This window comes from Bidens hawaiensis, unplaced genomic scaffold, assembly GCF_021521415.1.
Source record: "Bidens hawaiensis isolate Kalapana, Puna unplaced genomic scaffold, B.hawaiensis_p1.1 tig00005445_1, whole genome shotgun sequence".
NCBI lineage: Eukaryota > Viridiplantae > Streptophyta > Magnoliopsida > Asterales > Asteraceae > Bidens > Bidens hawaiensis.
In genome coordinates this window covers 319,122-333,947 of record NW_027491346.1, presented here as the reverse complement: position 1 = coordinate 333,947, position 14,826 = coordinate 319,122, and positions in this window count along the sequence as shown.

Below are 14,826 nucleotides of genomic sequence, written 5' to 3'. Positions count from 1 at the left end.
AAGGAAAAGGTCACGATCGTAGGTCAAATCATAAGGGTCCAGGAGACAAATTTAGAGACAAAGATCAACCTATTTCGAGTCAGAAATTATGGGGTGTGATTGTTGGAAGTAATTTCGGACTCCAAGTCACAAGTTGGTTAACTTGAATGACCAATATTGACTAGTAGGTCATAGTGGTTATGTTTTCTAGTTGTATTGTAATTATAATTGATAATGTCTTGGCTAACAAGTTAGGTTAGTCTATATAAACATGTTAGATTGTGGTGTAAGGTGTAACCGAGTTAGGGTTCATCTAGGGACACACACGAGATGTAACCGAGTTAGGTTTCATTAAGAGTCAAATTGAGTTAGGGTTTGAAAGTTTGTAATCAGTTTTTTGAATTAGATTTTCTGATTAATAAACAAGTGTCATATGTTTACATCGTGTTTGATTATCGATTCAGAGCCAAGTTAATCGGTCGGCGATCGAGTGAATGGTCGGGGATAAGGTCATCGAAGTAGTCTAGTTGGGTAGAGCTGAAGAACACATCTATGGATAAAAAGAAGTTCCAGAGAGATCAAGACCAAAAGGGTTGTGAAAGGAAAAGTTCACGATCGTGGGTCAAATCTTAAGGGTCCAGGAGGACAAATTTAGAGATAAAGATCAACCTATTTCGAGTCAGAATTTAGGGGGTGATTGTTGAAAGTAATTTCGGACTCCAAGTCACAAGTTGGTGAACTTGAATGACCAATATTGACAGGTAGGTCATAGTGGTTATGTTTTCTAGTTGTATTGTAATTATAATTGGTATGTCTTGGCCAACAAGTTAGGTTAGTCTATATAAACATGTTAGATTGTGGTGTAAGGTGTAACCGATTTAGGGTTCATCTAGGGACACACACGAGATGTAACCGAGTTAGGTTTCATTAAGAGTCAAATCGAGTTAGGGTTTGAAAGTTTGTAATCAGTTTTTTGAATTAGATTTTCAGATTAATAAACAAGTGTCATATATTTACATCGTGTTTGATTATCGATTCAGAGCCAAGTTAATCGGTCGGCGATCGAGTGAATGGTCGGGGATAAGGTCATCGAAGTAGTCTAGTTTGGTAGAGCTGAAGAACACATCTATGGATAAAGAAAAGTTCCAAAGAGATCAAGACCAAGGGGGTTGTGAAAGGAAAAGTTCACGATCGTGGGCCAAATCTTAAGGGTCCAGGAGGACAAATTTAGAGACAAAGATCAATCTATTTCGAGTCAGAATTTAGGGGGTGATTGTTGAAAGTAATTTCGGACTCCAGGTCACAAGTTGGTGAACTTGAATGACCAATATTGACAAGTAGTTCATAGTGGTTATGTTTCCTAATTGTATTGTAATTATAGTTGGTAATGTCTTGGCTAGGAAGTTAGGTTTGTCTATATAAACATGTTAGATTGTGGTGTGAGGTGTAACTGAGTTAGGGTTCATCTAGAGACACACACGTAATGTAACCGAGTTAGGGTTCATCTAGATACAACCGAGTTAGGGTTCATCAAGACTCAAACCGAGTTAGGGTTTGAAAGTTTGTAATCAGTTTTTTGAGTTAGATTTTCTGATTAATAAACAAGATTTATTTCTTTACATCGTGTTTGATTATCAATCCGGGACTTGAGCCTGAAAAAGCTCGTTTCTCGCGTTTGGGTCATAACAATAAATACTCTCCATCGGCACGCTTGCCTTAGAGAAATGGTAACCGGCCTTCAAACCCTGTTGAAATCCCACCTCTGACGCTCGGGTGTTAACCTCAGCAATCGACTATAGCAATTCATCACTTGCCCGAAGCTTATTTACCACGTGCTTGAACCCTTTGCCTATCAACCACCTTCGGTCACCCTCGAGCTGTTGTATTTGCTTTTACAGTGACTCATTGGTTGACGTCAAGACCGCCTTCTCGGATGTCCAATTGGCGTTTTTATCAGCAGGTAAAAGTTCGTCCTTTGCATTTAAACTAGTGTTTAACTCTTAGACTTCTTGTGAACGTTGGTTAACGTGACTGCTGTTTCTCATATGAAATTAAGGTTGTCTTTAGAGAAGCGACCTATGTCTCTAAATCCCGGTTATGAGCATCTACATAAGCTAGTTTACCCTTGTAGGATTCGAGGTATTTTTTCTGTTGCTCAACCGTATTCTCATAAACACCCAACATGTGGTGGATCTTCTAACTAAGACAAAAAAATTTTGTAGAAGATGTGAAGCAATGTTCCAGTACCTCTAAGTCTGTCATTGCCTCTGCACACTTTGCCTCAGCAGGCTGACGATCAAGCAGACCTTGGCTGAAGTCCTTTCACACCTTTGGGTCGTTCATCCACTCATTTTGACTCGACCATTGAGGCTGGTCTTTCTTTGAACTAAAGAACGGGTCAGGGTTAGGTGAATCACTTGACGCTTCAGGTACTTTCTTATCTTTTTTAGCAGTCGTGTCGTCTGCAGCCTTCTCGAATGGACCAGCGATTTTAACCGGTATGTCATTCTGTATCTATCGAATGAAGGAGGGATCATAGACTCTACTTCCTACAACACAATATATAAATGTTACTTTATACTCATTATAGAGTGAGGATGCAACGGGTCGAAACGACCAACAATCTCTTTTGAACCCATTTTTATTTGATACTTTTTAAATAAACCATACCTTAAATATATTAATTGTTAATGGGATACTTCTTGGGGGAATTCAAATCCATTTGATCACTTTAGTCAAATGTTACTAAATGTTCAGTTTTCTTGATTAAAACTAAAAAACTGACCCGTATCAAAACTTATTTTAGCTAACACATCTGATTTCCAAAATTACCCCTTCTTTAAAATAGCTTTTATTTGTTGAGTTTAATCTGCAAAACCAATAAAGAAACCTTATTCAACTTGTAACCCGTAACAAATTGGTCTATCTGACATAATCATGATCTGAAAATCACGACAATAAAAACCTTTCTTTTACCCGTTAATGAAACAAAAAGTTAAAAAGTTTACTTGTTACAAGGTTAAATTTGACCCGATAATAAAAACCTTTCTTTTAACCTTTATAATAAAACAAAAGGTTTACTCGCTTCAGTTCCCAAATAGAACCCGGCACTTCTAGGTTCAGATACATGATCATCATAACCCTTATTAACCAGTTTTGACCCGATTTTCACCGGGCTAACATTCGAATACTGGGTTAAACGTCTAAAATACCCTTCAAGATGTATACCTTTCTTTTCTCTTTTAAAGAAACCGAGCCAAAGACGCCTTGCGCGCTTGGGGATCAGATGCATATGTAAATTAATTGTCAACTTCCATATAAAGAACTTGAAAAAGCGTTAAAAAAGAATTAACATGTAACATACTAACTGATATCGAAACTTCATACACACAATACATTAGATACAAAATGACAAGGTCCAAATTTAAACGATAATAAAATAATTTATAACGAGATGTCAAGACACGGACATACACACAATAGAATAGATACATAATGACAAGGTCCAAAGATACTTAATAATTTATATCATACAAAACAAAACACATTTTGGTCTTTGATTACACCTTAAGCATGTAATGGGACAAAAGTTACTTATATAGTTATTGTAGGAATACCGTTCATATAATAAACTAAAACTGAAAACCTTTCATAATAATAATCCATATTAAAATGTAAGGGCATGAAATGAAAATTACAATATAGAAACCAAATTACAAACATATTAGAAAGAAACAACAAAGCGAGAAACAAGGTGACCGAGGCACGTGTAAAAACACGCTTCCTTTAAAATAGATATTTCGGGACCCAGGTGAACCCGTTTCCTAGGGTACAACAACCTAAGCAGATTGTATGTAGCCGGGATTAGCCTAGCAACTATACCTGAAAAAAGAGGGCTAAGATCGAAAAGTCGGAAAATTCTTTTGGTTGTGTGTGAGATTGCATGAACAATTTATCTCTATCTCAACCATGAACATCCATGCTAGTATATATAGAGGAGTCATGTGTCAACCAAGAGACTTGAGTTAATTCACCATTCACTATATGAGTTAAATGATGACCTTAATGTGTCACTTATTAGATTTGAATATCTCAATCAATATCCTTCAACCTATGGAAATCAAAAGGTCACCGATTTCTCATTCATATCAACTATATTTTGGAATAATAATACAAATAATTATTTATTTCTATATAATAAAATTTCCAACAACCCCCCACATGAATGGATTGGACCGTATGCCCATGTGACATATATAGTTATAGCGATTGAGTATTGCATGAGAAGTAGGTGTTCTCTTTGAACCCTCCTTTGTGAAATATACTTTTTCTCCTAGCGATTAGTAGACGTGGAGTCTTTGAACCAACCCCTTTTGACGTAGACGTTATTATATTTCACACAACATTCTTCCTGGTCTGGTAACCCCTCATTGTCATGTCCATTTTGGTCATGGAACACTAGCCTGGTTCTGTGAGAGCTATAGGATTTGCGCGCCCCACAAATTCTTTCGAAGCGACCCCACTTCTCTCTCACATAGGTGATTTTCTACAAATCATTAAAAGCGATGCTTAACCTCCTTTGATATCACTGATTTACTATCTAAATGGACTAGGAAGTATACAACTCCATTTATAGGTTGAGGTACTCCCCCACAGTTTGTACAGTTAGGTTATCCTATTAAACCTAGATCATGGGATCTCCATTCTTCTAGGATAGGTTTTCCTTTGTAGTAACTTACTCCATGGTCTTTAGTCCCATTCCTCTCGAAGACTTATATACGACCTCTCTACTTAAGACTTTTGTAAGCCGATCCAAAATGTTATCCCTTGACTTCACGTAGTCAATGGTGATAACTCCCGTTTAGAGAAGTTGTCGTATAGTATTATGTCTACGGCGTATGTGTCTAGATTTGCCATTATACATTGCACATTGAGCTCTTCCAATCGCCGATTGGTAGTCACAATGTATGCAAATAGCCGTAACATGTTTTTCCATCCTGGAATATATTCCAAAAATTGGCGTGACCATTACGCCTCTTCACCATCTTTGTCTAATGCAATGAACTCATATTCCATTGTAGATCTAGCTATAAGTGTTTGCTTGGAGGATTTAAAAATATGGCAGCTCCTCCAAGGGTAAACACATAACCACTTGTGTATTTGGAATCTTTCATGTCGGATATTAAGTTAGCATCACTGTATCCTTCTACAACAACTGGGTCTTGGCCGTAATGCAGTCCATAACTCTTTCTGTATCTCAAATATCTTAATAATCTTGATACTCCTCCAATGTTCAGAGCTAGGATTACTAGTATATCTACTTAGCCTGCTTACAACATATGCTAAGTCCGACCGGGTATAAGACATAAGATACCTAAGGCTACCAATTATCCTTGAATACTCCACCTAAGCAACACCCCAGCTCTATTCTTTGACAAATGTTGGCTAGTATCAGTCGGAGTTTGAGCTAAAATCATGTCTCCCGCGTTGAACTTTTTATGGATTTTATCTACATAATTATATTGACTTAACACAAGACCATTTTGGGTTCTAGTGATCTTAACTCCAAGAATCTCATTGGCTAATACCATGTCTTTCTTGTCAAATCTCGCCTTCAACATATCTTTAGTAGATTTGATCATTTTATCATCACTCCATATGATAAGCATCTCCACATACACGAATTAAATAACATAATGTCTAACCTTGTCTTTCACATAGACAAACTTGTCGCACTCATTTACCTTGAAACCATTTTCCAACATGGCTTGATCAAATTTTTGGTGCCATTGTTTTGGAGCTTGCTATAAACCATATAGGGACTTGACGAGTTTGCAAACTTTACCTTCCTGGACATGAGCTGAAAAACCCTCAGATTGTTCCATATATATTTCTTCGTCTAACTCCCCATTTAGAAATGTAGTTTTTACATCCATTTGATGTATTTCCAAATTTCTCAAAGCAGCAATCGCAGGCAACAACCTTATAGAGCTCATTCAAGTCACAGGTGAGTATGTATCAAAATAGTCTAAACCTTCCTTCACTCTAAACCCTTTGATTACTAACCTTGCCTTGTACTTATCAATGGAACCATCCATTTTCAACTTATTTTTGAATATCTAACGATATCCAAGCGGTTTACAACCCAGTGGAAGATCCACTAATTCCTAAGTATGATTCTGTAATATAGAATCAATTTCATTTTTAATGGATTCTTTCCATTGTGGTCTTTCAGAAGAGGTGGCCGCTTCTCGAATGGTTTGGGGCTCACCCTCAACCATGTAAGTAAGAAAATCAGGTCCAAAGGATTTCTCAGTCCTTTGCCTTTTGCTTCTTCTTGGCTCAACCTCCTCAGCCTCAGATTGTTCTGGAGTTTCATCTTGAACAATCTCATCAACATACGTTGATGTACTAGCACGTGTTGCTGAACTAGCATGTGTAGATGAGTTGCATGTGCATTTCCCAAACATGGAAACACATTTTCAAAGAACGATGCATTCCTTGATTCCATTATAGTAATTTTGTGAATTTCAGGATTCTTTTATTCATGAACAAGAAACCGATATGCACTACTATGATGAGCATATCCTATAAATACACAATCTACGGCTTTGGGTCCTATCTTTTGAGCCTTTGGTTGGGTACGACCAATTTTGCTAGGCAACCCACACTTCCAAGTATTTATAAGATGGTTTTTACCCGTCCATAATTCATAAGGAGTTATATCCTTATTCTTGAAAGGTATTTTGTTCAAAAGATAATTAGCCGACAAAACGGCTTCCTCCCACATGTCCGGGCTTAACTCGGAACTCAACAATAAGGAATTCATCATTTCTTTTAAGGTACGATTCTTACGTTCTACAATTCCATTAGATTGTGGGAGTATGGTTGGGTAAGCTCATGAAAAATTCCACTTTGTGCGCATAGATTTGCAAATGGTGCAATATATTCACCACCTTTATCGCTTCTTACACTTTTTATTTTCTTGTTTAGTTGGTTTTCTACTTCTTTTATATACAAGAAAAACTTGTTTATGGCTTCGTCTTTACTTTTAAGTAGGTATACATAACATTACCATGTACAATAATCAATAAAAGTGATGCAATACTTATTTCCTCCTCTTGTGGGAACTAAGTTTAGATCACATACGTCGGTGTGTATCATGTCAAGGGGCTCGGTTATTCGTTCAACCGATTTAAACGATGATCTTGTTTCTTTGGCTTCAACACATGTTTCACATTTAGTTTTTGAGTTGAAAGTGATAGAGGTATGTAATTTAGTTTAGTCAAACTACGCATTGAATTATAGTTAATATGACCTAAGCGACCACGCCACACATTAAAAGACTCAATCAAGTAAGCAGAAGTAGTAGCCTTTTCATTCATATTATTCTTGGTCACAGCCATTACATTTAACTTAAACATGCCATTAAGGGCATAGCCCTTACCAACAAACATAACATTCTTAGTTAACCCAAACTTATCACTTTAAAAAACTAGACGAAAGCAAAACTTATTTAGCAACCATCTAGACACAAGACTCTTGCGCAGATCGGGAACATAAGGCACGTTGCTTAGAGTGAGCTCCTTCCTCGAAGTCCACTTCAAAATCACCTCACCTTCACCCTTGATATCTGTTGTAGCCGAGTTCCCCATGTAGAGTTTTTCATCTCCTGCCACCGCCTTAAACATGCTAAAGAGGGTCTTATCGGGGCACACATGACGAGTAGCCCCGATGTCGATCCACCATCATCTAGGGTGGTTGGACACCAAGTTTACCTCGTCCATCATAGCAGTAAGATCAGTGATCATGGCTACAAGTTTCTCATCTTCGTCAATCATGTTTGCTCTCTCTTTTTTGGGTTTGTTGCATCGATCAACATGATGACCAAATTTTCCATAATTATAACACTTTCCCTAAAAAACCGCAAGCTTTTTCTTCACACCACCCTTTCTAGGCCCAAGATCAAACTTACCTTTCCTTTGCCATACAGTTTGTGGTTCTTGTTACCTTTGTACCCCTTTGACGATTGACCATGTTCGACCATATTTTCCTTTGCCCAAACGTCCACTTGAGTTCCCTTTAGTGCCACCTTGTTATCCTCCTCAATTCGAAGATGGACAACTAAGTCCTCAACGGTCATCTCTTTTCGCTTATGTTTAAGATAATTCTTAAAGTCTACCCAACTTGGAGGAAATTTCTCAATCATGGAAGCCACTTCGAATGTCTCACTAAAAGTAATTCCTTCAGAAATCATATCGCCCCATTAAAATTTGCAAGTGTTGAACTTGACTCATTAAAGTTTTAAAATCAACCATCTTAAAGTCCAAGAACCGGGCCACGACATATTTCTTTGTACCCGCGTTTTCAGTTTTATACTTTCGTTCCAAAGTGTCCCATAATTCTTTGGCACTTGGTATTTTGCAATACACACTTTACAATTCATCAACAAGGCCATTCAACACATAGTTGCGGCAAAGATACTCGGAGTGCTTCCAAGTATCAACAGAACACACGGCTTGAACATCCGCACCCTCCTCTAGTTGAGGGGGAGACTCGGTCAAAAACCTCACAAGGTTCAAAGTGGTTAAGTAAAACATCATCTTTGGTTGCCAACTATTGAAGTTCACACCAGAAAATATTTCTGGTTTTTCAGCATTGTTAGCAATAGTTTGGGCTGCGTGGGTACCAACCAATGGTCCCATGGTGGAAGAAGTTGACCCAATAGCAGTGAATTCCATGGAAACGGTAGTTGAGGATGCAACAGTACTCGCCATTTCTGAAACAAGAAAAATGATTAGGTTTACTGAAAACCAAAGTAATGAAAATAAGGTTTACAAATAACATGTTTCTTGCATATAGAAACAAACAAATATGTTTACAACATCATTTTTCGACAAGTCAGCATAAAATATAATGTATGGCAGAAAAAAAATCCATGCATACAATTTTTTAAAACATTTTCATAAACACCTGTTAAGGAAATAAAAATCACAAGAATAATACAAAAAAATTTTGAGTAACCTAGGACAGAAGCATAGCCCCACAAGACTTTTAAAGAAAGAATAAAAATCTAACTAAAGTAGAGAATTCAGAAAAAGTATAAACAAAACTAATGGCCTCGAACAATCAAAGTAAAGAAAATGTAAAAATTATATAATAACCTTTAAAGTTTGCAAACGAACAATGACTAAGTTTTACTTTTTTATATCAATGAATGGTTGTTTGAAAATCTGTTTTAAGCTTGTAGGAATACCGTTCATATAATAAACTAAAACTGAAAACCTTTTATTAATAATAATCCATATTACAATACAATGACATGAAATAAATATTACAATATTGAAACCAGATTACAAACATATTAGAAAGAAACGACAAAGCGAGAAACAAGGTGACTAAGGCACGTGTAAAACACGCTTACCTTAAGACATATTTTCCGGGCCACCCAGGTGAACCCGTTTGTTTCCCAAGGTACAATAGCCAAAGCAGATTGTACTGCCGAGATTAGCCTAGCACCTGAACTATACCTGAAACAAGAGCGCGTAATATCGAAAAGCCGGGAAATTCTTTTGGTTGTGTGTGAGATTGCATGAACAATTTTACTCTATCTCAATCATGAACATCCATTCTAGTATATATAGAGGAGTCATGTGTCAACCAAGAGACTTGAGTTAATTCAACATTCACTATATGAGTTAAATGATGGCCTTAATGTGACACTTATGAGATTTGAATATCTCAATTAAACTCCTTGTTAGTGCACGGTTTTGGTGTCCGTAGCAATCGAATAAGTTATCGATAGCCTAGAATATATATTTAATGTAAAATGGCCCATTCGCTATGGATTTTATAGCGAATGAGGCTCATTCATTAGTTAACTAGACTAGTTTGTTAAGGAAGAAGCCCATTCGTTATGGAAGCATAACGAATGAGGGCTAGTTCGTTAAGGTATTACCATTTGTTATGGACGCATAACGAATGGAGCCTAATTCGTTATGAAGTTATAACGAATTAGACTTAACTTAACGAACTAGAGCATATGGCCTATAAATAGCGTGCTCATGCTCATAATTTAGTATGTATATAGTGTAAATTATGCTCCCCATAACTTATTATCCACCATAATGTATTTATCATATTTATCAATAAAGTATCTATCTAAAGTATTAATCGTTCTTGTGTTAATCGATGTATCGACGCGGCTAGATCCGAGACGAGTTCAAACAAGTGGTATCAGAGCTTTCGGTGCTCGTTTACGCTTGATTTGGATGTTAATTGATTTTATTAGATTAATAAGTGATAGTGTTTGTGTTAAGTTTCTGTTCATTTTGATTTTGGAATCGAATTGAGTTTTAATTGGATGAGTTATGAATGGTTTGGATTGGATTAGAGTGTGTTAAGATATTGGAAAATTGTAGTGATCTGGAATTAAGATTTGGTTTGGATTTGTGTGGTTGTTGGATTGGATCTGTTTTTAGCCAAAACAGAGGATTGGTTTTGGTTAGATCGGATTTGAGTTAATTGGTTATTGATTAAAGAATGATTTGTATTTGATTCGCGATGTGGTTACGAGTGTTTTGGTAGTTTGATTGAGTGATTTGGTTAAGTATTGTGTGAGTAATACAGATTTGATTTCTAGGTTTGTGTTCATACATTTTTCAGAAATCTGGAAAATATGAGTTTGAAGGTTTGAAGATTTGAAGATTTATACTAATTCGTTAACATTTTGGCTAATTCGTTAATAACATTAGCTATTTCGTTAAGTTTATCAGCAGATTCGTGAACCAATTCACTAAGTATTCTAATTCGTGTCAACTAGTTCGTGTGACACGTGTCTTACCTCGGTAATTGTTTTATAACAACTTTTTCCACGTGGCATTTGTTGTCAGAGGTTTGTTACAACTACCTAATTCGCTACAAGTTGATTCGTTATCAGTTGTAGCTGATTTGCTAAGCAAACACTTAGTGATTCGTTAAAGAAATTCACCTGATTCGTCTGACCACTTAATTCGTTATTTGACTTAGTTCGTTGAATCAGTTTGTCAAAATTATGGTTAGTTATCTGAACAATCTTAACTTCGTTAAGTTGTGATTCGTTACTACTGTTCACAGTTCGTTGCCGCTGTTCACAGTTCGTTACTACTGTTCACAGTTCATTACTACTTTTCACAGTTCGTTACTACTATTCACAGTTCGTTAATATAATTTTAAATTTTAACCCTTGGAGTTTGAGAACTTTGACATTTATCAAACATGGCTGGTATGTATGCACTTGCTTCCCAGATGCTGTTAATGCAACAAATGTTGCAATTGGACATTGAGATTGGATGACATTCGAAATGTCCATGTTTAATGAAATTCAGTGATTTTTCTAAATGGGAACCCCGTTTTCGTGCTCATTTGGGTTCTGTTCATTCTGATTGCTCGTATTGTTTGGAAGAGGTGTACACTGTCCCTATGATTGGAGATGAGACAATTGGTTACACACCTAAAGCAATCTCTCAATACTCACAAGAGGAGAAGAAAGCATTAGAAATTGAGACAAATGCTTATTCTACGCTTACCATGGCTTTGACCGAAAACATCTTTCACCAAGTGGGTAGCATAAAGATCTGTGCTTTTTAATTCCAACATATTCGTATGAGAAGTATGGGGAATACAGCTGAGAGTAAGAAAGTAATGCTTAAGTTTCAATTTATAAACTTTAATTTACTAAAGGGTGAAACTGTTGAGGAGATGACGACAAGGTTTAATCAATTGATTGCTGAGATGGACAAAATGAAATTGGAAACTTCTGAGGTTATATGATTGATACTATTAAGAGTGAACTACCAAGTTCTTATTCTACGTTTTTAATGGTTCTAAAAGAGAATAACTATTTCAAGAATGAAGATTTGACTGCAACTGAATTCTTGCAAAAGATTGAAGCAAGAGAATACGATCTTAAATGTCAAAAATCTTCCAAGGAAAGTCAAGATCCTACTTTCTATGGTGGTAGCATGCCTCTAAGTTCAACTATTTCTCCGATCACTGCATTTCTTACACAGAATGCAAGTGAAAATGAAACAACCATTTATAGTATCCAAGAGCATGTTTTTATACTGCTGGTAATTCTGGATCACCCAACATTTCTGCTGGTTCGGGAAGTTCACCCACTACAAATCAATTTTCATCACCTCCGAGTGTAAACATGAAAGAAGCTGAACAAAATTTTGCCTTCTTATCATCTTTCATGACCTCTTATGAAAATTTGGTTTGTAGCAAGATTGCCACTAGTGATCTGGCTGATGAAGATTATGATCCGATTGATCCGGATGACTTAGAAATTATTGACTTGAAGTGGAACATGGCTATGATTGTCCATAAGGTTAAGAGATTCATGCAAAGGACTGGCAAAGATCTTCCTGCTTTGAACAAGAAATTGGGATTTGACAAGTTAAAGGTGAAATGTTACAATTGTCAAGAATTTGGTCATTTTGCAAAAGAATGTGACAAGGCAATGATGCTGAAAAGAAACTGTCTACTTCTAGGTCACAAGCAATGTTAGCTGATGGAACCGATTGGTCACAAAGATTGATGTGTAATGAGAATCAAGCCAATTTGGAAATGTTCAAAACAAATGATGTATTCCAAGATGCAAGTGGAAGTGAGCTATCGTCTGATAATGACACTGAATCCGATTATGATGATTCATGTGCTAATATTTCAACCACATTTACTTGCATGGCTAAGATCAATGAGGTTAGTCATTCTATCTCTGCTACTTCATCTGTTAAAGTCACTTGTGTTGAATGTGAAACTAACAAACCTAAGTTAGAGTCTTTGAAAAATCACAATGATAATTTAGTAAGAGAAATTGATTCATTAAATGATACTTATCGACAATCTCTTGAATCTCAACTGAGATCTCGAGAGAAGATTGAAGCTTTGTCGATAAGTAACCACGATCTCAAGGCTGAGTTATCTGTTAAGATGCCAATTAATGACCAAAAGTTTCAAGAAATCTTGAAACATCGTTCAAAGATAACCGAGCTTGAGAATGAGGTTCTTGAGCTAAAGAACAATTTGGGTAAATTTCAAAACTATTCTTTTTTGCTAAATGAAATAATCGAGGTGTCTAGTAAGCAAAAAGATTCAAATGAAAGGTATATGTTTTGTTGAAATTCCACCACCTTTTCACAATGATTATAAAGTAAATCCTTTTGCTAAAAGAGAAGAAGATGTGATTGTGAAAGAACCTGTGATTTCAGAAATTGCTAAATCTATTAAAACTGAAACTGTTAAAACCCAACTTGCACCTCAAAAACCTCATGTTGAAAGCAACAAAGTTTTAGCTGAAAATGTTGTAAAAGTCATTATCGAGGATGTATTTGAACCTGAGGTAATACACAAAAATGAGAACATCCCAAGTTAAAATCACATACTCTGTGAACCTCATGAATTTGAGGAAGCTGTGTATGGTTCATTCAAACCTCATGTGAAAAAAAAAGATCATATTAAGGTTAAACCAGTTAAGGCTAAGAAACCAGAAAAGCCTAAAATTTCCGATGAGGACTTGATGCGTTTTTTTATCAATACTCCTGTTTCCAAGACAAAAACTGGTCGTGTGTTTAAGTTGAAAGGGATTGACACTATGTTCACTGAGAAAGACATTCCAATTAGTATCATTAAACCCGAACTGATTGAAAGTGTTTTTCACAATGAAACTTCTAAGATTCAAGACCTTGAACGTCGGTCTGTTCAGGCTAAAACATCAATGACATCTGATCCTTTGACTAAATCAAAACAAGTTTTAAAACAAGCTAAGAAAGTTCAGTTTGTTAAATCAAATGGAACGGATACTTTGCAAAGTTTTTCTAATTGTTCTAATTTGGAATTTTATCTAAAGAAGAAGTCAGTGTCATCTGATGATTTAGCTAAAAGCTTTACCAAGAATGTGACTTATCATTCTTCCATTTCATATGCTACTTTTAAACCTCAGAATGATCGTGTGGACATGCAAAGTTGCTTTCTTTGCGGTCAACAAGGTCACGTTGTGAGGAATTGTGGACAACAGAAATTTCAAAATCTTCATCCTTTTGTTAAGGACCAACCGAAACAGGTTCCTTTGATAAAGGAGATTCTGAAACGTCCTGTGTCATGTGAGGGTGATACACATATCATGTTTTCTAATGTGAATCCACGAAAGGTGATTCATGTGAATGAAAAACATGGCCAAGTGAAACCAAATTTTTTTCCAACTGAGCCCATATGTAAGAACACAAATTCAAATGTTGTTCAAGTAGCTTATCTAAGACGTAAATCTAAGAAGTCGGTAACTTATTTGCAAGTAGCTGAACAACAGTCGAATTCGACTAAGTTTAAAATTTCTCAAGAAAACCGAAAGGTGCCCAAGAATGAGGCCTGAGCTGCCTTTTTGAACTAATCATTTTATTTTGTGTGTAGGGTACATTCAAGACCATTTCTGGTGAAAACTGGAAAATGGATGGTGGATGTTCTCGTCAAATCACTGGAAATCTTAACCTCTTAACCAATGTGAGAAATATGCAAGGGGGTTATGTAGCATTTGCTGGGAATTATGGGGGCATGATCACACAAGAAGGTGATGTTTCAAATGGTCACATTACGTTTGAAAAGGTCAATTATTGTGACAAGGTGGACCATAATTTATTGAGTGTGTCGCAAATCTGCGATAAGAAGTACGCCACGGTTTTTACTGATAAAGAGTGTCTTATTCTGAAACCGGAATAAGTGATTCCCGAGGAAATGGTTGTCATGCGATCACCTCGATCAAATGATATTTATTTCTTAAATATGAATTCTAAAGTATTAACGTCTATCGAA